Source organism: Phasianus colchicus, chromosome 9 (assembly GCF_987193195.1).
Source record: "Phasianus colchicus chromosome 9, bPhaCol1.hap1.1, whole genome shotgun sequence".
In the NCBI taxonomy this organism is placed as follows: domain Eukaryota; kingdom Metazoa; phylum Chordata; class Aves; order Galliformes; family Phasianidae; genus Phasianus; species Phasianus colchicus.
In genome coordinates, this window is record NC_143444.1 from 7,073,780 (window position 1) to 7,086,097 (window position 12,318).

The window sequence follows — 12,318 nt, forward strand, 5'->3', positions numbered from 1 at the left end:
TTGGAAGGTGACAGGCTATGAATTTCTTTTTCTCCCTGAAAAAAAAATCTGAGTATCACAGGAGTGTTTGGAGCTGTGTCATCAGGCTGGATTTGGCCAAGATTTGGCCAAGATCCTCCAACACAAGGAGGACATGAAGCTTTTGGAGCTGGTCCAGAGGTAGGGCCACAAAGATGCTCAGAGGGCTGGGGCATCTTCCCTACAGGGATAGGCTGAGAGAGCTGGGGCTCTTCAGCCTGGAGAACAGGAGGCTCCAAGGAGACCTTACAGTGACCTTCCAGTACCTGAAGGAGCCAGGAAAACTGGGAGGGACTTTTTATAAGGGCAGGTAATGACAGAACAAGGGGAAATGGTTTTAAGCTGGAAGAAGGTAGATTTAGATTAGATATTAGGAAGAAAGTCTTTATTGCGAGAACAGTAAGACACTGGAACAGGTTGCCCAGTGATGGTTGTGGATGCTCCTTCCCTGGAAGCATTCAAGACCAGGCTGGATGGGGCTGTAAGCAACCTGGTCTGGTGGGAGGTGTCCCTTCTACAGCAGGGGTGGGGTGGGGGGGGAACTAGGTGGTCTTAAAAGTTCCTTCCAATCCAAACCGTTCCATGGTTTAATCAAAGTCCAGAAACAAGGGGCCTGGGCTACAGACAAGAACACAAATATTTGTCATCTTCTGGCTTTGCTATATGACACAGGAAAGGAAAATCTGGGGGGGGAGGGGAGGGGAGGAATGAAAAAAAAAAAAAGATCATCTGGTTGTAAAAACAACCCCTTTTTTAGAAATTTTCCTGCCATATTTCTAATGGGTTTTGCTTTCCCTATATCAAGTGGAAATATACATTTCCATTTAAGAAATAAAAATCCTGCATTATAAAAATGCTCTAAATTGATAAGACAGTCCTAAGCCACCAATAACTCTTCACAAAAAGTATGGAGATGGGCACAGATTGAGGGAGAATGGGGTCACACTTTGTCAGAGCTGCTGCTGGCTTTGCTCACAGTTTGCTCCGGACATTTGATTAATGTGCAGAAAATGCTCTCGTGTTTTCTTTCTCTCAGAATTGCTAGGCAATTCATTACATATGCAGAGAAAGGTTAGGGCCGTTTCAAAAGATGCTGTGTCTCTAAGTTATACAGAAGAGGGAAGGATGGGTGACATGGAACACGTTCAGCTCCCCTGGGCCATATTCTGTTTGCTGCTTGCCCAGCTACACGTCTTTGTCCTGGTGCAGGGTGTCACTGGGGACTGAATCACCCAGGAAAGGCACTTTTAGTATTTTTAAGCTGATTCTCTTGACTTTGTTGCATATGTGAATGTTAGGTGTGAGAAATGAAAGATGCTCGTCTAGCAGTATGTCCTATCTGCACAAGGGTGGAAGACGTTCTTGGCAGCATGGCGTTGCTCAGCAGTGCCTCAGATTCCAAGTGTAAGAGCTGAAAACCCAGGCTGTATAGGCAACAAGACAGATTTCTTTCAGGACTGAGTGTTATTTCAAAGCACGGGGTTCCCAGACTCCCTTAGCATCACAGACGTGTGCTAGCAAGGTGTCACACTTTGAGGTGTTTTGGTGAGATGCCTGCTGAATTCAAAGTAAGGCAATTCTGCCTCTTCCCTGTGGGGTTGCTGGTGGCAGAAGCAGTGTGGGATGGGGGCTATGCGGCTACAGCCAGAGCACAACATTCTCTGCTAGGTTCCCTCAGGAAGACTCATTTTGCCTGTCCTGCACAGCAGCCCTTTCCTCCATGCTCTGCCCCTTGACAGACTGATGTTATTATCCGGGCAATAGAGCCTGCATGAATTAGCTGCTTCCCTTTCTCCTGTAAGTAAAACCATCATGATGCCTTACTCAGTGCAGTGTGCCAATTGTCATTCCATATGTATAAAACTAACTTTAACTGGTTTTGTCACTGATGAGCTGAAAAATGAAATAGCTGTTATGAAGCTGTGTGAAATACTGGTTTTGTAAATTAGATTTTGCGTAGGAGAAGAAAGGATGGCTGGTTTTTTTTTAAATGTTATTTGTGTATCATTTTCAAACCTTAATTACTGAAAGTGATATAGTTTGATAGCTAAAAATATCATATCACTTTTGTGGTGGAAAATACTATTAAAATGAAAACAAATACAGGCAGATATGTACATAGGGAAGAGATAAACAGAAAGGAGAATGGATGAGGCAAATAGGTTTGGAAATGTCAGACAGGAAAAAACGACAGTTTTGCTTACATGCAGCACACATTTGTTTAAAATATATTTCAGATTTCACATGTTTTGAACTATTTAGATAAAAAAAAAAAAATAAAAATAAAAAAAAAAAAAAAGAAGCACTGCATCTATTTAGGATCTCAAAACCATGGATAAATTCTACACATTGAAATGTAAATATAACCACTGTAAAAATTCTTACATGGAAGTAATTAAAAGGTAAATATGAGACATTCAAAAGGTTAACAGAGAGCACCTGAGGCAAGTAGGAAGGTCACAGGGAGGAATGAGAATAAGGGTTCCCAAAATTTTACATTTCTGAGCAGTCCTTCTAATTCAGAACCTGCTCCCAGAAGTCACAAATTGATGTTTCAGTGCTACTCAAAAAGCAAAATGCATTCAGCTGATGGTGAGGCTGAGTTTTTGGATGGATGAAAGGAGGGTATCTGCCAAGCCTTCACACGTTACAGGTTCATGCTGTAGCACCTGAGAGTTGCTGATGTGTATTTGAACGTTAATTAGGTCAGGTGTTGTGAACTATTTAATTATTGATCAACTAAAAAAGCAGGAACTGGCTTTAAATTTCTTGAGATTCCTGTCATTCAAAGTGTAAGGTTAATTTAAAGAGCTATTCTGTCCTTGAAAACTCACACCTTCCTTAAAAGCATCCCCAAGTCTAAAAGTAGTTCCAAGAGTTAGGTCAGAAAGTGGTTCTTTGTTAGGAAAAAAAAACAAACAAACAAACCTGGCTAAGATGCACGTGTGGGAGATAGAGAAGTTTCACACCACCAACATTCCCCACATTGCTGCTGACACGAGATCTAGATGGGGTCATAGAATCATAGAATGGCTTGGGTTGCAAAGGCCCACAATGCTCATCCAGTTCCAACCCCCTGCTATGTGCAGGGTTGCCAACCAGCAGACCAGGCTGCCCACAGCCACATCCAGCCTGGCCTTGGATTCCTGCAGGGATGGGGCATCCACAGCCTCTCTGGGTACGTTATTTGGAAGGCGGTGAAATGTTCAGTCTTTGCAAATACCAAAAAAAGAACAGTGACGGCTGATGCAGAGTAAAGATTAACCCTCATGTTTTAGAGGCACAGGCAGCTAAGGCAACATCGCTGTTCAGCCCCATAACAGCTCACGCCGTGCCAGCGGCACATGCCCAAGCACACAGGTGGAAGAGGGATAGCGTGAAAAGCTCCTTATTACCGCTGGGTGGAGCTGAAGCCCTTTTTGTTCAAGCTGCTCCTTTCATAAGTTCCTCCTCTTTCGTAGAGAAGAAAAAAAAAAAAAAAAAAAAAAGTGAATCAGGCTGTTTACAGATCGATGTGGAGAGCTCATTATCCCGGTGACCTCATTCTTCTGGAAGGGGAGGTCAGTAAATGAATTTCATGGGGGTTGGGGGGGGGTTCTGCAACAGTGTGTGGTTGTTTGGACTTAAATGTCAGACACGGGCAGGACTTGTGATGAATTTGTAACAGTTAGTCATATAACGTCGTTGTTGTCTTTAAATGTCTGTGATAAACCAGCCAGACCTGAATGAGTTAAAGGAAATTTATCAGCGTGTGTTAAACAAGAAGTTTCTCTTTGTTTCTCAATTCAGCATTTCTTTTGTTAGCGATTTTGAGTGACAGCACCAGATCCACAATATGCGAGTTTGGATCAGGACAGGAATCGGGCAAATAGAGCTTATTTTGAAAACAAATTCCAAGCAGATGGGCAGGGCAGCAGGAGGGCGAAAGCAGTTGTCCAGATTGCTTGGTACTCATTAGTTGTTCTTTGTCCCATCTCTTAGCTGGGCTCCAGTTCCCTGTTTTCCACCTGCAACCAGACTCTCCGTATCTCATGCTGATTTATCTTCTTAGTGTTTTGCTAAGTGCCTGATTTTCCCACAGCTGGCTCGCTCTAGAGCCTGATCTCTTGAAGGTCGGCCACGTGTGCAGTGATCACTTAGGAGGTTTCTGCCCTGACTTGTCTTCATTGCCTCTCTCCCAGAGGGTGGCTGATGCAGAGCAAAGGCAGCAGGTGGGTTGTTTCTCTGGATGAGCACCTTGTAAAATCAGTGAGCTGAGCTTTGTGAGATGCGCATTCTGGTAGTGAGGAGCTCCATTTAACAATCTCTGTTGAATTTAGTTACGGTGGCTGAACATTTCTATACCTCACAGCTCTGGGAGCAAAAACGTCTCTAGGAGATAGAGCTAAATCCAGCAGGGGCTGTGATCTCAAGCTTTGGTACTACAAATGTCTGCTGAAAGCTGTGTCAGAAAAAGTTACAAGTGTAGATGCACCGCTATTGACCAGCAAGTGCTTTTGTTACCTCGACTGATACTGATCAGGCCATGCCAAGACATTCATACTGCCATTAGTTGTGACTTTAGTGTCCACTTGTGGCTTATTACTGCTTTTGTTATGGAGGCTGCAACCCTCTCTATTTGCAGGCAGAAGATACTGTGCCCTAGCACATTTGAGGCAAGGTCCAGTGGAGTGATATAAAGTGCTGATGAAAGTGTTTAGAAGCTTTGTTCAAAGCAAATGAGAGCGCTCACAGGATTTACTTTGTGTGCCCAGCTGTGTAATTCACAGCTGGCAGATTCTGATGGACAACTGAGAGTCAGAACTTCTTCAGCCCACTCAACCAGAAGGGCTAGATGAGGATGTCTGGCATTGGACTTGGGAGACAGGACAGCAGAAAAGCTCTCATGTTGGTTGTGTTGCTAATAGGGAACTCTGCTGACATAGCTTTGCTGGTACAAGTATAGCTGTAAAGATGCCGTGACATGGAAATATCCCCCGTTTTCACTTACGAAATAATTCTGAACATTTAGAAGATGTGTTAAGTTTTTCCACTCCTCAGTAGTTCCCTTACACTCCCCATAACCAGTCTCACTTCTTCTCTGCGCATCTCATTTCTTCTTTCTAAACCCACGTCAGGATTGGTACATAAAGTGCACCCCACGCATTGAAGCCTTCTGGCTCCACCTGACACCACTCTTGAATGCACTAACCAAATCACAGAACCACCTGGGTTGGAAAAGACCTTACAGATCACTGAGTCCAACCATCAACCGAATGTACTGCGTCCCACCACTAACCCATGTGCCCTAGTGCCATGATTACACATCTCCTGAATGCCTTCAGGGACTGGGCCTCCCCCCTGATCTGGGCAGCCTGTTCCAATGCTTGGTTTCCCTCTCCGTGAAGAAATTCTTCCAATACCTGATCTGAACCTCGCCTGGCACAACCTGAGGCCTTTTCCTCATGCCCTATCACTTGTCACTTGAGAAAAGAGCTACGGTGGCTACCGTGACAGGCATCCTAGATTTTGGTCCATATTTTCCAAATATATACCAAATTTTGTGCTCTACCCTGGATCTCTGCTGACACAATTATGTGAGATCAGCTTAATACATAATTAGTTCATAACATAAAGTGCATCTTTGTAATACAGCGTATTAATTAACAATGGCAGAGGGATCTTCTGATATTGTAAACGTGCTCAGATATGAGGGTGGTGATGTGATTGCACTCTTTGCATCTATTGGCTGTACCGTGTAATGATAAAAAGGGATAATTATTACACTCCTATTAATAATTTAGAAAGCTAAGCAACAGCACCTGGAAATTAGGTGTCAATTTTACAAGATTTCCACGGAATGAATAAGGACGAAAAATAGGTCAGGCAAAGTTATACTTCTGTCATTTTGAAGAGGGAAAGGATGTATTTTTAGCAATAAGAAAATACTGTCTGTCCCTAGCTACGCAGCACAGGTAGGTACCTGTAACAGATGAGCTTTATTACACATGACTGCTCAAGGCCTGACGGATCACTGATGCTTTCCACACTCTGCTGAAGTGTCTGTTGGTCTGTGTGCCAGTGCTGGTAGTCTGGCTGCATGAAGGGTTATCTTTCCCCATTTGCCCGAGGGATACTGTAATGCCACAGGGCTGTGTTCTGGCGTGGATTTGTTTTGTCTCTGATAGTAATTTTCCAGAGCAAGCATTCTATAACATTGTTTTTCAGAGTTTATTTTTTCTGTGCTTTTGATACAGAACTATGTGAGACTCTCACGTGTACATTCATACTTTGTGACACACAAAGGACGTGTTTGCTGTACATAAAGTTTGTGCTGATATGCAGTTGAATAGACTGCGACACGATGCAGCTTTAAAGAGTTGAAAGGCTGCACTCCATTTATTGTCTGCTCTGCTGTAGCTTTTATTACTGAAATATTTTTCTCTTTCAGTTTTTAATTTCCCCATCTTCCTTTAGGCAGACGGTGTGGATCATAGATCTTTAAAACTGCTTTCAATGGAGCATTATTATTGTTTATATTTAAGAATACAGTTTAAAACTCGAGGCCAAGTTGAAGAGTTGCAATGTGGGGTGCATATGTTTAGCACCTCTCCATGGGAATAACATTAAAAGACCAGAACTTCTATTTATAAATATGCCATTATAACTCCAACCGAAGAAAGACTGCTTTTAAAACTGAACACTTATGTTCTTTAGCTGCTCAATTCCTATTCAGCATATAGCAGTAGAATACATATATAGCAGCCACTTAATTGCTCTGCCTAATGTGATATTTATTTTCCTGACTTTTTCTTTCTGAGGACTTGCACTACTGTTTCTTTTGAGCTTTGTGCCCAGTGGGGCTGCTCTGGTGTGAAAAATACGCCATCAAACCACACATTACTGAACCACTTATTACCAAAATAGAAGCTGCATGCTTTCCTCACTCTGCATTCATCTCTACAACAGCAGCACGTCTCTCTGCAAAAGCAGTCTGGGAGCTCCCCACAGGACTCAGAAGAGTCATACTTTGATCATCTGGATCAGTTTTATGGAGATGAAGGGTTGACAAGTCACATATTTCATCACAAAGCATCCCAGCAACGTGAAGTTTGTATGTACACTGGGTGAATAATTAGCCAAACAATTCTGGTGTTGGGAGTGGTACTGGCGTAGGAAGATTTTATTCTTTTAATAAAAAGGGGATGGCACAGTGGCTGTAACTAGTTAGATCTCAGATGCAAGTGGAGTGTGCAGACAGACCATATTAAGCAGGTAGGCCTACTCCTATTATTCTGCCTTTCCCTTGGAGTGGAGGAGACACCATTCCTGGGATAGAAGAACAATCATGGAAGGTCATTTAGTGTTTATTTGTTTGTTTGTTTTACTTCTACCCCCTTACCTGTAACAGTGTAATCCAGAACTTCATCAGGAGTTATTTTCCCATGCTCTGATATGCTTCATCCGTTTCATATTTCATGCTTGAGTTTGTCATATTGCTTCATGTTCTGGAAAGATATAATAGTATTGAGTCATATTTCTAAAAACGTATTTTCCTGCAGCTTTTGGATTTTACTATGGGGAAGCATAAGTCACCAGAAGCTCCTTTTGCAGCCTCTTGATGGTTTTTCTGAACAGCAGGAAGTGTTCTACATTATAGAAACCTCATTTTTAGGTAGGTGCTGGGCAGCATGGAATCCTGCAGAATGGTTCCCAACACTTCTGTGCTTGCACTGATGGAGCTCTTTGGGCTTTCTTTTCTAGACCATAACATTTTTTTCAGTTCTATTGTATATAATTTTGAAATGCCCTATTTAAATGACTAGAAAGTGAATTGTGGGTACAGATTTTATAGGTTTCAGTCTACAAGGATGTTCCAGAATGACTCTACCATCTACAACCTATACAAGTCTTCTCAATTGCCCTCAGAATCTAACAGTCAGAATCAGGTGGCTTTGTTATAGTGTAACTTTGAATGTTTTTTTTACATGAATGAGATGGTGAATTTATCCAGTGAATATCAAGATCATCTCAATGACATCTCATTTTAGCATTTAATCAACTTGTTTAATTTTCTATGCTAACAGTGTTTACATAATACATAAATACTCTGATACCTGTATTAATGTAATGTATTACCTCCTGAATGATTGTAGGCTCTTAAGCACTTAATCAAATTCCTTGGGATTATCTTCTGCATCCTCTTTTGTAGGCAGGTTTATAAACCAGTTTGACCATTTCTATCTGGGGAGTGCTGTTTAACCTGAGCACATATGGGACTTTTTGTTCTGCTATTACAAACCCAGTGAAGATACATCTGCTCTTAGGAGTGTGATTGCTGCACGCTCACATTTGAAAGAGCATCAGGTCTTTTTTTTTTTAAAGTAGGCATCCCCTGTAATATTTTATCCTTTATTTATCCTTCATTTATACCCTTGATACAAGTGCTCCCTGTTCTATTTCAATAGTTACATTTCAGTTCATTCCTGTTCATTTATTTACATGGTTAAAAAGTAAATTTTTTTTGCTCTTCTACTTTGTAAACATTTTTAAATGCCCAACAAAAATGTTATCTACCATAAATAGAGCATTTCCCAGCTGTACGTTCATGCATTTATTTTGGTCTTAAATTCCTTTCCAATTTGTAGTGAGTGCAATACGTTACTGCAAATTGCTTGGTTTTGGCAGGCGTTACACTGAGCCCCTTGTACTGATCCCTTTTTTTGTGTTAGGATATTTTTTTACATCTACTGCAAATAAAACTTTTCCCTCTATTTAGCTATCCTTGCCTTTGTGTATGTGTTTTTAACTAGAAACACTGTAGTTCTCCTAGTTCTTGTCCATCCTTTAAACATCCCTAGCAATTTGAACTTGTGATAAGAAAAGTGAAAAGGTGAATATGTGTAAGATATTAATGTATAAGGAGCATAAACAAATCTGCTCTGTTCAAGTGTTTTAACATGTGAGAAGTCCAGCAAATACTTAATGATGAAGCGTTCGTTTCACTTCTCATCATTTGAACACATAATTTCTCTGTACAAACGCAGATGTCTTTTAGGTTATGCAGCTTTTATATGAAATTACATTTACCTCCTGTAAGCAGTGAGTCTGGAATAGAGTGCACAGCAAGTATAGAACTGGCCAAACAAAAATCCCTCTTTACAAATCAAAAATCCAGTTTGTTCCTTGAACCTCTGCACATCTTCTGAGGCTATTTGCAATTGCATTTGCACAGCAGAGTTAAAAAGGGACTAATAGGATACAGTAGGTTAAAACCCTTGTGTTACTATACAGCTTTAAGATCATCTGAAGGCCTAATCTTGCTGTGTTATGATTCCGTATTCCCTTCTTCATTGTTTTGTTTATCTAATTTTTGTTTAAAGCATTTATAGTTTATTTTTCTGAAAAGGCTTATGCACTTAAGAAATCCTTGTGCTTCTTCTAGTTAGAGATTACCCACTGTTAGAAGCTGTCAGACCCACCACCTGTCGTGGTCTGAGATCCAGGGAAGACCACTTCAGGATCATGCTCAGGGGTGCTTTGGTTTTCTTTTCCATCTTTACAGATCTGAACCTGATTTTTTTCAAGCTTTTATTTAGATTTTAAAATATAGGAGAGATCGGAGTAACATTTTTGTTACTGTTAATCATGAACTGCGTTTACTTTTCTCTGTAATAAGCAAGCAATCATTGAAATCTGGGTTAATCCAAACTGGGAAACTCATGGGAGTGACCCACATAGTATAAAATCCACTCTGTTCTCTTCTTACTGAGTGAAACACAGTGTAGTCCCAATTGTCTGAATACTTTAACAACTGAATGGATCCTGGGAAATCTCTGAAAGTCAGCTATCTCTGAAACCTGAGTTAGATGAAGCACGTTAACCAATATGAGGAAGAAAAAGGTGTGGGAAATTCCTTCTAAATTTGAGTTATTAGCCATGATAAAAATTGGAGTAGCACAAAGACTTCAAATGTGATCTTGCTCCCAGCCAGGAGTATGGGTCTTTTCTGTTGCATACCTTAAGGGCATTGTATTTCTCTTTTCTGATATTTTAAGGAGATCTTGGACAAAACAAAAGAGGGAGTCAAAAGAACCTTCTGCCCTTTTCTTATAGGTAGCACTAAAATAAGAAGCCAGTAGTCGTCAACTGCTTTTACAGGGCTGGTTTTCTTGTTGTTGTTGGGGTGTTGTTTTGTTTTGTAGTTTTAATGGCCACATCCTGACCCTGCTGAAGTCACGTAGCTGGGTTTGCACTCTTCTAAGCACAGGTCTGGACATGCATTTAAGCCCAGACTCGCCTCCAAAGCTTGGTGTTTACACATTAGTCTTTGCTCAGGAATAAAGCTTTGTCTGATCTCTTACCCACTGGCACAGCACTTCATCACAGGCTGGTGCTGTCATTCTTGTGCCACTCATAAGTAGAGTCACATTGCTTTCCAGACCACAGCAGATATTCCAGCCTTGATTCTTTGTCATCATGAGTACACGTTTTTCATTTCCAGCCAAGCCACGTGGAAAGGTGTGATGTGGAAATTGGAGCTCAGCAGAAAAAGCCCAGCTCAGAGACCCAGAGCTGCAGGACGTCACCAAGCAGTCCTAAAGCTGTGTGGCTGTAAAAGGATTTTCCAGGTGTCAAGAGAGCCCTGGAAAAAAAGTAGAGATGTGTAGACAGCTGGGAATTACCCTCATTTCTCCTCCGGTGTAGTAAAGAGCAAGCAGTGAAAAGGCTGGAATGTTGTCACATCCTGCAGATCCCCTGGGGTTGCTGCAGCTAAAACAGCTGTGATGTGCTCCTTAGGTCCAATCTGCTGCCTGCTGCAAAAGGAATCAAGTCATTGCTGGCAAGTCTGTTTGCCCTCAGGGGAATGTGGCATGTTCTGGAGTTGAGCCCAGTGTATCTAGGACGAGTGCAGAGGCTGCCACTGGACTTTGAATCATAGAATCATTACAGTTGGGAAAGGCCTGTAAGATCCCCAAGTCCAACCATCAAACCATCCCCACCATCCCCACTAACCACTTCCCTCAGTGCCACATCTCCATGGTTCTCGAACACCTCCAGGGACAGGGACTCCACCAGCTCCCTGGGCAGCTGTGCCAGAGCCTGACCAATGTTGTGTTCTCATCCTACTTAGCAGCAAGTCGCTGCCATGACCAGGTGTTCCCAGGCAGAAAATCCTCCTCAATGCCCTGCTTGTCTGAGCAAGGAGGAAGGGAGACTAAAGAGATGGCATGATGAGCTACCCATGGAAATGCTGGGTCAAATCTGAGACATGTCAACTTGGATTGGCCTGTTCAACAAACAGGCACAAAAAAAAACCTAGCTTTTATGGAACTGGAAAATTAACTGGGTCAGCAAAATGATGATGAATGATCTGTGACACAGTTCTGCTTAAAGCCCAAGTAGTCTCTGCGTTTATTTTCTGGCAAATGATTATATATTTTCCTGGATAATCTTTCGAGAATGTCAACCTCCCTTATTTGAATCATTCCATCCCTACTTGAAAATAATGCTGATAAAAAATGACATGTTGGTGACAGCCTACAGAGTGTACTGCAAGTGGTGATTTGTGTGTATGTCTACATGTGTCTGCCAGGAGTGCAAGTGCTATTTATATGAATGTACATAGAATGTAGTGAGAGAAAGATGCAGTGATTAACATTGGTCTTTGTCTAGACATGTTGCAATTAAAAAGTCAGGTAGGTAACTGAGTGTTAAATGTACCATGCTCCAAAGGCTACAAAACATGCACTACTACATTTGCTTTATTTTCTAGTCAAAGTTAAGCATAAGAATCACATGTACAGTACTTTCCTGCATCTGTGCAAATGCTTTTAATGCACTTTAGGATAAGTAGGCTTCAGGAAAGTGATATAGAAGATAGAGTTTACAGAGCTGCTGATTTGCCAAGCACATAAAATGCTGTAAGGTATACACTTCTGTTTTGGTTCTTACTGAAACCTTCCTAAGGCAAATGAAGGCGTGTGCTGGTAAAAATAACATTGCAAGTTTCTTCTTTGTTTAATATGAAAATTCTTTTATATCCTTTTTGTTTGTTTATCAGAAGATAATAGTGTCACTTTCCTAAAGGAATTAGGGCATTGATTTCTGGAGTTGCACTCACAAGGGTCCTGTTAGTATTTATTTGTTTTGTAACAGTTACCCAATCCCCAGCTGAGATGTAACCAGCCAAGTGTACACATTTGCCATGTTGCATCCTTAAATGCAATGGATCCAATAAAACCATCTTCACTAACTGACTTTCTTTATCTTCTGATTGATACAAAAATTAGAATGATTGTTTTTTTTCATATGGAAAAT

At 41.3% G+C, this 12,318-nt stretch overlaps 1 protein-coding gene and 1 long non-coding RNA gene across 7 annotated transcripts in view; one reads left to right on the forward strand and one right to left on the reverse strand.

The window, feature by feature from the left end:
- Positions 1–12,318, reverse strand: part of LOC116230435 (uncharacterized) — a 64,917-nt gene that overhangs the window by 40,255 nt on the left and 12,344 nt on the right. For 5 of the 6 annotated variants that reach the window (XR_016469087.1, XR_016469085.1, XR_016469083.1 and 2 more), the window contains exon 3: positions 7,400–7,505. This is a non-coding gene — a long non-coding RNA (uncharacterized LOC116230435). Of the gene's footprint in view, positions 1–6,203; positions 7,327–7,399; positions 7,506–12,318 lie in introns of those variants that run through there. The other variant, XR_016469084.1, reaches the window with a different exon arrangement.
- Positions 3,482–12,318, forward strand: part of RALGPS2 (Ral GEF with PH domain and SH3 binding motif 2) — a 133,851-nt gene continuing 125,014 nt past the window's right edge. The window contains exon 1 of the mRNA XM_031595576.2: positions 3,482–3,578. The gene's annotated coding sequence lies outside the window, so the exon portion shown is untranslated. The remainder of the gene's footprint in view (positions 3,579–12,318) is intronic.